Source organism: Pseudophryne corroboree, chromosome 3, assembly GCF_028390025.1.
Source record: "Pseudophryne corroboree isolate aPseCor3 chromosome 3, aPseCor3.hap2, whole genome shotgun sequence".
NCBI lineage: Eukaryota > Metazoa > Chordata > Amphibia > Anura > Myobatrachidae > Pseudophryne > Pseudophryne corroboree.
Window position 1 is genome coordinate 111,855,923 of NC_086446.1, and position 13,879 is coordinate 111,869,801.

Sequence of the window (13,879 nt, forward strand, 5' to 3'; positions counted from 1 at the left end):
TCATGGCTCCGCCCTCTCCCAGTGTCTTATTTAGAGCTCAGTTAGCTGGCAGATGTGAAGCAGAGTTCCATAAGATCAGAAGAGCTCCAGCGGCCACGGAAGACGCCAGAACGTGGCGGGAGCAAGCCAGAAGGCGGCGGCCGTGGAAGAAAAGGTGGCGGAGGACTGCATAGGACGACGGCTGTCGGCGCAGGCCTGCACAGAAGCTGAGGACCGGAGAGTACTGCAGTGATGGGAAGGAAAAGAGCGTAATGAATCTCCCCTCTACAGGCTCTCCCACCGTCCAGGGTAAGTGGCTGTGGGCCACAACCACCTTCTTGTAGCCTCCATAGACCACCAGGGTTCGGGCATTAGGCCCGTAGGCACAGTCAGGCCATCTTGGTCTGTGGGCATATAGTCGGGCCCTCTTGGCCCGTGGCCACATAGTGTTGGGTCCTCCAGACCTGTGGACCCCAGTAGCTGTGCCCTCCAGGCCTGTAGCCCACCATTAACTGGGCCCTCGTGGCCCACCGTCAACCGGGCACTAGGCCCGTGGCCGCATCCAGGCGTTAGGCCTGTGCCCATATAGTCAGGCCCCTTTGGCCTGTGGTTCCACGCAGGCCTTCGGCCTGCACCAACATTGTTAAGCCCCCCTGGCCTGTACTCCCACCCAGGTCTCCGGTTTGTGCCTCCATAGCAAAGCCCCTAGGTCTGTATTATATACCTGGGGACTCAAGCACAGGGCGTGGGTCAGAGCAGTCCCGCTCTAGTTGTATAGCAGGGCTCCACCCTTGCAATTGGGAACGGACATACAGTACAGAGCCCTCTCCAGCCGGGTTCTTGCAGTGAGTGGGCTGTGAGGCAGCTCGTTCAAGGCCTGTTGCTGGTTGGGTGTGAAGGGCTGGCTGGCCCTCACTTTCTGTACTCCGTTTGGGTTTGGGAAGGCGGTGGAGAGACGGTCCAGTCCCACAATCCCATAATCCTGAAGTGGACGGCTGTCCACGACAGGGAGCCTAGTTTGCGGCATGTGGCCAGGGGTTCAGCACAGGCGATTGTTAGCCGGCACGCAGGGGCTAGACCATTCACCAAACCAGATTTGAAGCTAACTCAAACTGTTGTTGTATATCTCTACTGTTGTCAATTTGTATGTGTATGTTCTGTTAGTTGGGGACAGGTGTAGAAGTTTGCCCAAGTTGTATTTGTTCAGTACAATAGGCCAAGATAATTGTTAGCCTATTGACTAGTTTGCAGGGAGGCTGCTGTCATTATCTCTCCAGGAGCAGAGAACCGCGACAGGCAAGGTGACAAGAGTGGCTGTGTGAGTATTCCCCTCTGTGTTCATGTTTTGGTCCGCGTTGGGCGCCGGTTCACAAGACCTCACTAGGCTGAGTGAGGCTCGCCTCCACCTGGTGCGCAAGTACCGATAGGTGACGATTGGGTGGCTGAGGCCTTAGAGCCAGTGATGATGCTCACCTAACCGGTGAAGGTCTCCACCACTACAAACCCACCCCCCCACCCCCCGATGTGTCCTCTTTCTCGCAACGGAAAGAGTTGATACTCGGTGACTAGTGTTTCTCTACCCCTAGCTCGTCTGTACTCTAAGGAAGAATCACCGCCTTGGGATTTCAGAAAAGGTTCCCGGCCTAAAGAAATTCCGTGGCTGGAGACGAGAAGGGTGACTTGCAGTAAGAAGTGGACAGCAGCAGGCACTACACCGCACCGCCGCTCTCACATATCTGTTACTCATTGCCTCTCCCTGTCACCCACTGCCTGTCACCCTCTCCATCACCCACTGCCGCTCCCTGGTGTCATCCACTGCCTCTCTCTATCACCCTCTCCTTGACACCCACTGCCTTTCATCTGCATCACTATCTCCACATCACCCCCTCTCCTTTCCAAGGAATCACCTTCTCCCAGTCAAATGGATATGGCATTCCCTTTGAGGCCATGCCCCTTGTTGTGAGGCCACTCCCTCATTGAAAGACCACACCCATTCTTCCAGGAGCATGCAGCTGTGGTGTTCACAAATACTACCGCCCACTACAACCTCTTCCTCTGTCATGGTGCCTCCTTAAAATTTTGTTCTGGATCTACCACTGAGGATGGGATGTCCTCTTCCTTAGCCTCTGTCACCTGTTCATCTGTCTCTGTGTTGGATGTGGCAGCCGTATTCCGGGACTGCTGGAGTCGGAGAGCTGAATACCTGAACAACGCAGTGACTGGACAGGCTGCTCTGTAGATTGTAGCCAGGTGACCGGGAAACAGCATATTTTTTAGTCAGCGCTGTCCAAGCAGGGAGCAATGGCGGTCAAGAGGAGTTAATAAGATTCTATGTTAAACTAATTCTGACTTCCTTCTGGTGAGTCTCTTTCATTCCCATCCTGCCCACTTGTTCCTACCACTACTCCCATACTGGCCCCTTGTTCCACACTACTACTACACCCATCCTGCCTAATGCTTCCACCTACTCCCATCCTGTCACTTGCTTCCCACTACTACTCCCATCCTGCCACCAGTGGCAGCAGCATGTATGCAGTTTATGCCCCAGGCCTCACAGAAAAGTACTCACCCTAACCTCCACCCTCTGCCACTGAAACATACCATTACTTATCATACCCTTGGTCTCCAGAATGTTCCCTACCACTTTCACCCCCCAAACACCTAGATATACAGTACCCCATCGCCACCACCCCAAACCAGGGAAGTACACTATTTTTTTTCCTGTGGGGGCTAATGTGCTTTTTTCCTGTCAGGGTTCAATGTGTTTGGTTTTTTGGGGGTTTATTTTTTATTTTTTGCTATTAATGCCAATGAATTCGTGTTTCTCTGTGTTTATTTCCTGCCAGGGGCTAATGTATTTTTTCCTGCCGGGCCATTGTAGGGTTTTTCCTGTTGGGGTACATTGTATTGTTGTTTTTTCCTGTTGGGGTCCGTTTTGTTTCAGTTTTTCCTATGGGCGCCAATGTGTTTTATTTTTTTGCTATTGGGGCCAATGTGTTTGTCTTTTTTTCTGTGAGGGCCAATGTGTTTTATTTTTGTATATTTTTTTTTTTTGCTATTAAGGCCAATGTGTATGTTCCTTTGGGGTCCAGTGTGTGTTTTTTTACCTGTTGATGGCCAATATTTTTTTTTCTCCTATTGGGATATTGTGTTTTATTTTTCATGTTGTGGCTAATGTGCTTGTTTTTTTCCTGTCTTGGGATAATGTTTTAATTTTTTTCCTGTTGGGGGCAAAACAAATTTCTGTGGGGGCTGTTGTGTTTTATTTTTCTTGTCGGGGGCCAATGTGTTTGTTTTTTTCCTCTGGGGTAATGTGTTATTGTGTATTATTGATGGGGGCCAATGTGTTTTAGAGTTTTCTTATGCCATTATTTCTTCTGTGCTTGCGTCTGAGGTGCACCGTGCATTTGTCCTGATAGTTTTCATACAGAGTTGCAGTAAAGAGTCAGACACATGCACCAAGACGTGTATTTGAAATGTGTTGGGCATTCCTAGGTAGTAAAAGGGAGTTGGATAATCAGACGCATATGTAACATATTATGTGTCTGCTATAGGAATGATATGGGCATGTTGCTGAAACCGGTTGCTTACAGTGACACTAAATCACGCACATTGGAGGCCATACTGCACTCAGACAGATGATCTGCATAGTATTGGTGATAGTTTCAATGGTGCAACCAATTGTGGCGTATAAAGATGCACAAAGCATGATTGCAGCATCTGAAGACACTGACAGAGGGCGTCTCAGTCCTAGCACATGGATGTACACCAGGGAAGGGCATTGTAGCAGCATTAGCATAAAGTCACAGGTGCAACTGCAGCAGAAGACACAAGGAGGGCCGCAACTGCATCCAATTCAGAATCAACCCCCTCAACATACCCCACCCCTATAAATTGCACCCAATAACTAATAATTAATTGAATTGGTTTTCCCTCTGGAAGTATTTGGGCTGCAACTGTTGGTACACTAATGGCATCACGGCACAATATTGGTGATAGGAACTCTAGGCTCAACTTGTTGTTTAATGATTCTATTAGTGCAGATGTTGATTCTGCAGAAATTAACCCTCTGGATATGCACCAACTCTTTAATAGATTAGAAGTTCTGCTTAAGAGAGAAACTAGACATTTGACAAAATGTTACTTACCAAATATGTAAAAGATAAAATATTACCCAGAGGGTTAAGAATGTTTAAATGTTGTTCCTTTAAAGAAGACAAGGAATTAACTATGAAATTGAATAGTACTGTAGACCAGTGTTCATTTGCATTGATTGAATTGTTGATTTCCTATAAGAGATAAAAAGGTCTCCTCGATCAATTCGTAAAAGAAAAAATACAGGGACTATTGAAACCCTATGATGTCAGAGCTGATTTAGGGACCAGGGCTATAGATTAAATAAAAAAAATAGAGGAGTATGAACTAGTGATGTGCACAGGACATTTAGGTTTTGTGTTTTGGTTTTGGATTCGGTTCCGCGGCCGTGTTTTGGATTCGGACGTGTTTTGGCAAAACCTCACCGAAATTTTTTTGCCGGATTCGGGTGTGTTTTGGATTCGGGTGTTTTTTTACAAAAAACCCTAAAAAACAGCTTAAATCATAGAATTTGGGGGTCATTTTGATCCCATAGTATTATTAACCTCAATAACCATAATTTCCACTCATTTCCAGTCTATTCTGAACACCTCACAATATTATTTTTAGTCCTAAAATTTACACCGAGGTCGCTGTGTGACTAAGCTAAGCGACACAAGTGGCCAACACAAACACCTGACCCATCTAGGAGTGGCACTGCAGTGTCAGACAGGATGGCACTTCAAAAAAATTGTCCCCAAACAGCACATGATGCAAAGAAAAAAAGAGGCGCAATGAGGTCGCTGTGTGACTAAGCTAAGCGACACAAGGGGCCGACACAAACACCTGGCCCATCTAGGAGTGACACTGCAGTGTCAGACAGGATGGCACTTCAAAAAAATAGTCCCCAAACAGCACATGATGCAAAGAAAAAAAGAGGCGCACCAAGGTCGCTGTGTGACTAAGCTAAGCGACACAAGTAGCCGACACAAACACCTGGCCCCTCTAGGAGTGGCACTGCAGTGTCAGATAGGATGGCACTTCAAAAAATTGTCCCCAAACAGCACATGATGCAAAGAAAAAAAGAGGCGCAATGAGGTCGTTGTGTGACTAAGCTAAGCGACACAAGTGGCCGACACAAACACCTGGCCCATCTAGGAGTGGCACTGCAGTGTCAGACCGGATGGCACTTCAAAAAAATAGTCCCCAAACAGCACATGATGCAAAGAAAAAAAGAGGCGCACCAAGGTCGCTGTGTGACTAAGCTAAGCAACACAAGTGGCCGACACAAACACCTGGCCCATCTAGGAGTGGCACTGCAGTGTCAGACAGGATGGCACTTCAAAAAATAGTCCCCAAACAGCACATGATGCAAAGAAAAATGAAAGAAAAAAGAGGTGCAAGATGGAATTGTCCTTGGGCCCTCCCACCCACCCTTATGTTGTATAAACAGGACATGCACACTTTAACAAACCCATCATTTCAGCGACAGAGTCTGTCACACGACTGTGACTGAAATGACTGGTTGGTTTGGGCCCCCACCAAAAAAGAAGCAATCAATCTCTCCTTGCACAAACTGGCTCTACAGAGGCAAGATGTCCTCCTCATCATCATCCTCCGATTCCTCACCCCTTTCACTGTGTACATCCCCCTCCTCACAGATTATTATTTTGTCCCCACTGGAATCCACCATCTCAGGTCCCTGTGTACTTTCAGGAGGCAATTGCTGGTGAATGTCTTCACGCAGGAATTGATTATAATTCATTTTGATGAACATCATCTTCTCCACATTTTCTGGAAGTAACCTAGTACGTCGATTGCTGACAAGGTGAGCGGCTGCACTAAACACTCTTTCGGAGTACACACTGGAGGGAGGGCAATTTAGGTAGAATAAAGCCAGTTTGTGCAAGGGCCTCCAAATTGCCTCTTTTTCCTGCCAGTATATGTACGGACTGTCTGACGTGCCTACTTGGATGCGGTCATGCACAAAATCCTCCACCATTCTTTCAATGGTAGGAGAATCATATGCAGTGACAGTAGACGACATGTCAGTAATCGTTGGCAGGTCCTTCAGTCCGGACCAGATGTCAGCACTCATTCCAGACTGCCCTGCATCACCGCCAGCGGGTGGGCTCGGAATTCTTAGCCTTTTCCTCGCACCCCCAGTTGCGGGAGAATGTGAAGGAGGAGATGTTGACGGGTCACGTTCCGCTTGACTTGACAATTTTGTCACCAGCAGGTCTTTGAACCTCTGCAGACTTGTGTCTGCCGGAAAGAGAGATACAACGTAGGTTTTAAATCTAGGATCGAGCACGGTGGCCAAAATGTAGTGCTCTGATTTCAACAGATTGATCACCCGTGAATCCTGGTTAAGTGAATTAAGGGCTCCATCCACAAGTCCCACATGCCTAGCGGAATCGCTCTGTTTTAGCTCCTCCTTCAATGTCTCCAGCTTCTTCTGCAAAAGCCTGATGAGCGGAATGACCTGACTCAGGCTGGCAGTGTCTGAACTGACTTCACGTGTGGCAAGTTCAAAGGGTTGCAGAACCTTGCACAACGTTGAAATAATTCTCCACTGCGCTTGAGTCAGGTGCATTCCCCCTCCTTTGCCTATATCGTGGCCAGATGTATAGGCTTGAATGGCCTTTTGCTGCTCCTCCATCCTCTGAAGCATATAGAGGGTTGAATTCCACCTCGTTACCACCTCTTGCTTCAGATGATGGCAGGGCAGGTTCAGGATTGTTTGGTGGTGCTCCAGTCTTCTGTACACGGTGGCTGAATGCCGAAAGTGGCCCGCAATTCTTCGGGCCACCAACAGCATCTCTTGCACGCCCCTGTCGTTTTTTAAATAATTCTGCACCACCAAATTCAATGTATGTGCAAAACATGGGACGTGCTGGAATTTGCCCAGATGTAATGCACGCACAATATTGCTGGCGTTGTCCGATGTCACAAATCCCCAGGAGAGTCCAATTGGGGTAAGCCATTCTGCGATGAACTTCCTCAGTTTTCATAAGAGGTTGTCAGCTGTGTGCCTCTTATGGAAAGCGGTGATACAAAGCGTAGCCTGCCTAGGAACGAGTTGGCGTTTACGAGATGCTGCTACTGGTGCCGCCGCTGCTGTTCTTGCTGCGGGAGGCAATACATCTACCCAGTGGGCTGTCACAGTCATATAGTCCTGAGTCTGCCCTGCTCCACTTGTCCACATGTCCGTGGTTAACTGGACATTGGGTACAACTGCATTTTTTAGGACAATGGTGAGTCTTTTTCTGAGGTCTGTGTACATTTTCGGTATCGCCTGCCTAGAGAAATGGAACCGAGATGGTATTTGGTACTGGGGACACAATACCTCAATCAAGTCTCTAGTTGCCTCTGAATTAACGGTGGATACCGGAACCACGTTTCTCACCGCCCAGGCTGCCAAGGCCTGAGTTATCTGCTTTGCAGCAGGATGACTGCTGTGATAATTCATCTTCCTCGCAAAGGACTGTTGGACAGTCAATTGCTTACTGGAAGTAGTACAAGTGGTCTTCCGACTTGCCCTCTGGGATGACGATCGACTCCCAGCAGCAACAACAGCAGCGCCAGCAGCAGTAGGCGTTACACTCAAGGATGCATCGGAGGAATCCCAGGCAGGAGAGGACTCGTCAGACTTGCCAGTGACATGGCCTGCAGGATTATTGGCTTTCCTGGGTAAGGAGGAAATTGACACTGAGGGAGTTGGTGGTGTGGTTTGCAGGAGCTTGGTTACAAGAGGAAGGTATTTAGTGGTCAGTGGACTGCTTCTGCTGTCACCCAAAGTTTTTGAACTTGTCACTGACTTATGATGAATGCGCTGCAGGTGACGTATAAGGGAGGATGTTCCAAGGTGGTTAACGTCCTTACCCCTACTTATTACAGCTTGACAAAGGCAACACACGGCTTGACACCTGTTGTCCGCATTTGTGTTGAAATAATTCCACACCGAAGAGGTGGGTTTTTTTAGTATTTTGACCAGGCATGTCAATGGCCATATTCCTCCCAACAGGTGTCTCCCCAGGTGCCTGACTTAAACAAACCACCTCACCATCAGAATCCTCCTTGTCAATTTCCTCCCCAGCGCCAGCAACACCCATATCCTCATCCTGGTGTACTTCAACAGTGACATCTTCAATTTGACTATCAGGAACTGGACTGCGGGTGCTCTTTCCAGCACTTGCAGGGTGCGTGCAAATGGTGGAAGGCGCAAGCTCTTCCCGTCCAGTGTTGGGAAGGTCAGGCATCGCAACCGACACAATTGGACTCTCCTTGGGTATTTGTGATTTAGAAGAATGCACAGTTCTTTGCTATGCTTTTGCCAGCTTAAGTCTTTTCATTTTTCTATCGAGAGGATGAGTGCTTCCATCCTCATGTGAAGCTTAACCACTAGAAATGAACATAGGCCAGGGCCTCAGCCGTTCCTTGCCACTCCGTGTCATAAATGGCATATTGGCAAGTTTACGCTTCTCCTCAGACGCTTTTAATTTTGATTTTTGGGTCATTTTACTGAACTTTTTTTGGGGGGATTTTACATGACATTGGGCATCGGCCTTGGCAGACGACGTTGATGGCATTTCATCATCTCGGCCATGACTAGTGGCAGCAGCTTCAGCACGAGGTGGAAGTGGATCTTGATCTTTCCCTATTTTAACCTCCACATTTTTGTTCTCCATATTTTAATGTGTGGAATTATTTGCCAGTATCAATAGCAATGGCCTACTACTATATATACTGCGCACAACTAAAATGCACCACAGGTATAGAATGTAGATGGATAGTATACTTAATGATGACACAGAGGTAGGTACAGCAGTGGCCTTCCGTACCGTACTGCTATATATAGTATACTGGTGGTCACTGTGTCAGCAAAACTCTGCACTGTACTCCTCCTATATAATATTATACTGGTGGTCCCGACTCCCCAGTCCCCACAATAAAGCAGCACACTGAGCACAGATATGGAGTGTTTTTCAGGCAGACAACGTATAATGGTGGTCACTGTCAGCAAAACTCTGCACTGTACTCCTCCTATATAATATTAATTATACTGGTGGTCCCCAGTCCCCACAATAAAGCAGCACACTGAGCACAGATATGGAGTGTTTTTCAGGCAGACAACGTATACTGGTGGTCACTGTCAGCAAAACTCTGCACTGTACTCCTGCTATATAATACAGCTGCTCCCCAGGCCCCACAATTAAGCAGTGTGAGCACAGATTTATATGCAGCACACTGAGCACAGATATGGAGCGGTTTTTTCAGGCAGAGAACGGATAACTGGTGGTCACTGATCAGCAAAACTCTGCACTGTACTCCTCCTATTTTATACAGCTGCTCCCCAGTCCTCCCCACAATGAATTAAGCAATAATGCACAATCAAATTCAACAATAACGGAGAGGACGCCAGCCACGTCCTCTCCCTAACATTTGCAATGCACGAGTGAAAATGGCGGCAACGCGCGGCTGCTTATATAGAATCCGAATCTCGCGAGAATCCGACAGCGGGATGATGACGTTCGGGCGCGCTCGGGTTACCCGAGCCATACAGGAGAATCCGAGTATGGCTCGGACCCGTGTAAAAAGGGTGAAGTTCGGGGGCATTCGGTTTCCGAGAAACCAAACCCGCTCATCACTAGTATGAACAGACTCTGATTGCCTCTAAAAATAAAAAATTGTCAAGAGACAATCATGACTAGAGCACTAATCAAGTGAGGACTTATAATATGAGACATAGATATCTTTCAGCTCAAGATAGGAGAATGTACACCCAGAATAAGAATCCAAATATGTACCAAATGCAGAGGAATAGAATCAATTCCTCTAGCATGAATAGAAAAGATCAGCATAGGACTCATCATTTTAACAACCCAACTAGGACTAGAAGTAGCCCCCAACCAATGGAGAAAAAGAATTTAACACAACAGACATCTCCAGATTTTATACAGAAGGGAGCAGATCTCAGACTTCTTTAGAGAAGGATCTGTACCCGATCTGGAAAAATTGGAACAGGTACAGTCCGTTAAATCAAGACTCTCCAAAAAGAAAAGTACCAGATACAAAGGATTCAGAGGAGGATTTAAGAAGTCACTCCAAAAGTGCAAAGAAAGACTGAAGAATAATAGTATTTTTAATCTATCCTCCAAAATATTGACAGAAAGCGAGAAGGTGATAATTTCTAAAGGTCTCAAGCTTGCACCCTCTACAGGACCAGACCCCTTTGAATTATATGTTGAGTTGAATAGATACACTAAAGAACTTTGTAGACAGAGATACTTTACTAATAAACGTCTAGAAAATGTGAAGGAAAATACCTTACCCATTTTATTAGACCATACACATAATGAGGCTCTAGGCATCCTTATGGAATTAGAACAAAAAAATGGTAAATCTGCAGGGCCTGAACTAATCTATGATGTTTTTCTGCATAGATATATGAAATAAATGCAGAGGGGAAGCCAAATCGAGATAAAGAGTCAAATAAATGGGGCCAAAGGACCAGATCGAAGGCCTTCTCCACATCCATTGATACCACCACACCTGAGGGGGAGACCCAGAGGAAGTTTGTAGGGATTGAATCACTGCTATCACCTTCTGAACATTGAGGACCGAATGCAAAACCTGGATAAATCCAGTTTGATCCGGATGTATTATGGATGGGAGGATATTTTTTAATCTATTGGCTAAGATTTTAGTCAGTATTTTATAATCGGAATTGAGTAGTGAAATTGGCCTATAAGACCCTGGTAGAGACAAATCCCGGCCAGGTTTAGGTAAAAATTTGATATATGCATTATTAAAGTAGAGTGGGGAGCAGTCAGACAATAGAATATGGTTAAATGAATCAACTAGAGTATTCGATATCTCTGAGTGTAGTGTCTTATAGAAGCTACCCCCAAAGCCATCAGGTCCGGGGGCCTTAGTGGCCTTGAGGGAAGAAATAACTCAAGAGACCTCCATGGGTGTGATTGGTGCAGTCAATGCCGAACTCATCTCTGTAGAGATAGTGGGGAAAGGCAGGGCGGACCATGGAAATTCCTGTTCTCCTGAAGAAACAAGGTTAGGTTACAGAGAAGAGGAGGAAACAGAATAGAGATCAGTGTAGAATTGGATCATTTTATCCACTATTTGTTTATTGGAAGAGGTGAGAGTGCAATCATGTCTCCTGAGAGGGTGTTAGGGTCTCCTGCTCTGTGCTGCCACGTCGTCATGGCAACCGGGAGACAAGTGCTAGCGGAATAACCTGAGCGTAGCTGATACTCCGGTTCGGGTCTTTTGCTGTGCAGTAGTTACAGGCTCTGTGCACGGCAGGGGATCCGGTGCTGGTTTTTGTGCTCACAGTCTGTGAGGTCTGAGTGGGGCGTGGACAGCACCTGCTATATAAACCCTCTTCTCAGGTTAGGCAGATGCTGCTGAATCTTTGTTGGTTAGTCAGTTCCTGAAAGCTAGCTAGTACTGTGTAAACTTTGTATTTGTTTGTTGCTTACTGCAAATAGGCCTTGGGATTTGGTATTACACTATGCCAATCCAGACCTAGCAGTAAGACTGGAGTCAGTCGTTTAACCTGCTGGGGTTCTTTTGCTACTCTGTGAACCTAGCAAGTTTGCGGCTGTATTCTCAGACTTGCCTGCCAAAATCCTTTCTCACTGTGCAAAGTGTTCAGGTGTCAGTTTAGTGGCAGTAAACTGAACCAGTGCACTGCAAGTGAGGACTAGGATTGTGGAGACTCTCCTTGTGTCTTTTATTCCATCTCTGACTAAGGAGTTTACTGCCACACCCGTTGGTAACCCTTTAGGGTTTTGCTGTTGCCCTTAGCAACAGCATTTCGGGTTCTCTACGTATTAAATCACTACATCTCGCTTCTTTCCATCTGAGCATTCCTAATACTAGGGAGACACCCAGTGTCTTAGCCTTTGGGCTTCTCTGTTCACTTTGTGTTTATTTTGTTACCCTATCACCTTCTGTGTATGTAATGTCATATTCCCCAGTCTGTCTGTGAGTTCATTTGTTTTGCATCCCTCACCGTTCAGACACCAGTACATTCCTGCTGGCACTGGTGTGCATAACAGAGGGTGAACCGCAACAGAAGGTCTAGAACCATTCAAAATATTAGTTAGAATTCTACCTGTCTTATTCCCAAAACGATGGTAACGGTAGTTGATACGGTAGAGATATGTATTACCTCTTTTGTGAAGAAATTCATCTAAGTGGGTTTTTGCCTGTACATATTTATGTTTGTTTGTTAGGGAGGGGACACGTTGGAATTCTGAATAAGCAGAGGTAAGAGAGGACTGTAAGGATAGATAGGAATCTGCATATGCCTTGTTCAACCTAGACACATAGGACATAATGTTGCCTCTAAGAACCGTTTTAGCCGTCTGCCAAAAGAGTGGGGGGTTAGTGGCTGCACATTCACTATTATTAACTGCGTAGTCCTTCCAACTGTCTAGCAACATTGTTTTAATATCATTGGAAGTGAGAAGATGCGTGGGGAAGCGCCAAGGGGAGTGGGAAGGATTATCATCAGACAAATTAAGGTCCAATCTAAGAAGGGCATGATCAGAAATGGCGATGGGTTCAATCTCCACTGAAGACATTCTTGTGAACAGGATTGCGAAATCAAAATATAGACAATTCTGGAAAATGTTTGATAGGCCACCAAAAGGCATGTATATTCTCTAGACATGGGGTAGGTGGAGCGCCAAGCATCCACTAAGGATAATTGGGTAGCAAATTGTGGGACTCCAAGCCTGAGTAATTTTTTGGAAGTAGCATGACACGTTGGGGGTAGCAATTGATCTAGGGAAATGTCTGATATTAGATTAAAGTCCCCACATACTATCATAGGGTCGCCCATAAATGGCGTTAATTTAGCAATGAAAGTTTGAAAAAATTCTTTGGAATAGATAGGAGAAGCATATACATTGCAAAAGGTGTACACCTTAGAATTAAGTGATACCTGGGTAATCGTGTATCTACCTTCCATGTCAGCCTGAGAAGCGATATGGGAATATGAGATATTGCGTTTAATAAGGAGGACAACTCCTCTAACCTTAGAATTATAAGACGAGAAGTCAAGTAGTTTGCAACCGAACATTTACAGCTTCACCATTTCAGCAGGAATTAAATGCGCCTCTTGTACAAAAACCACATTCAGTTTTAATGCATTAAGGTAGACCAAAATCTTTCTCCTCTTCGCAGGATAATTAAACCCTCCTACGTTCAAGGAACCTATGCATAGGGTAGTCATAGCATAGAAGGAGGATTTGATAATACAGCTGAGCCAAGTCTATCAAATGGATATTGAAACATATGTGATTGAATCGTTAAACCATACAGGTAAGGTAAAGGGGAGGGAAGACACATGAAGGGAGGGGGGCACAGAGACAGAGAAGACATTAGAAAATTTAAATAGAGTAGTAAATGGAAAAACGCGCTGCGTGTCAAACATTTTACGTGTCATAGCACTAGACTTCTGGACATGAAATAAAAAAGAAAACAGTAGTGGAAATATGGAGAAACTCCTAACATAATACCTGGAGCTAGCTCCTTCTGAGCCCGGTCCATAGTAACAGGGATATGAACCAGTCCACATGAACTTATTCGGTAAACCTAGGAAAGTAGCAAATAGCTAAAAGCTAATATCAGTAACGTGCGGCTTGCTGTGGGGACAGATCTGTTATGTCAGACGAAAGGTCAGGGTCTGCATCCTGTAGGAAATCATCAGCATCTGCCGGTGTGAGAAAGTCATAGTGTCTATCTTTATAGAACATATGGAGTTTTGCTGGGTAAATCAGGGCAAATTTCAGTT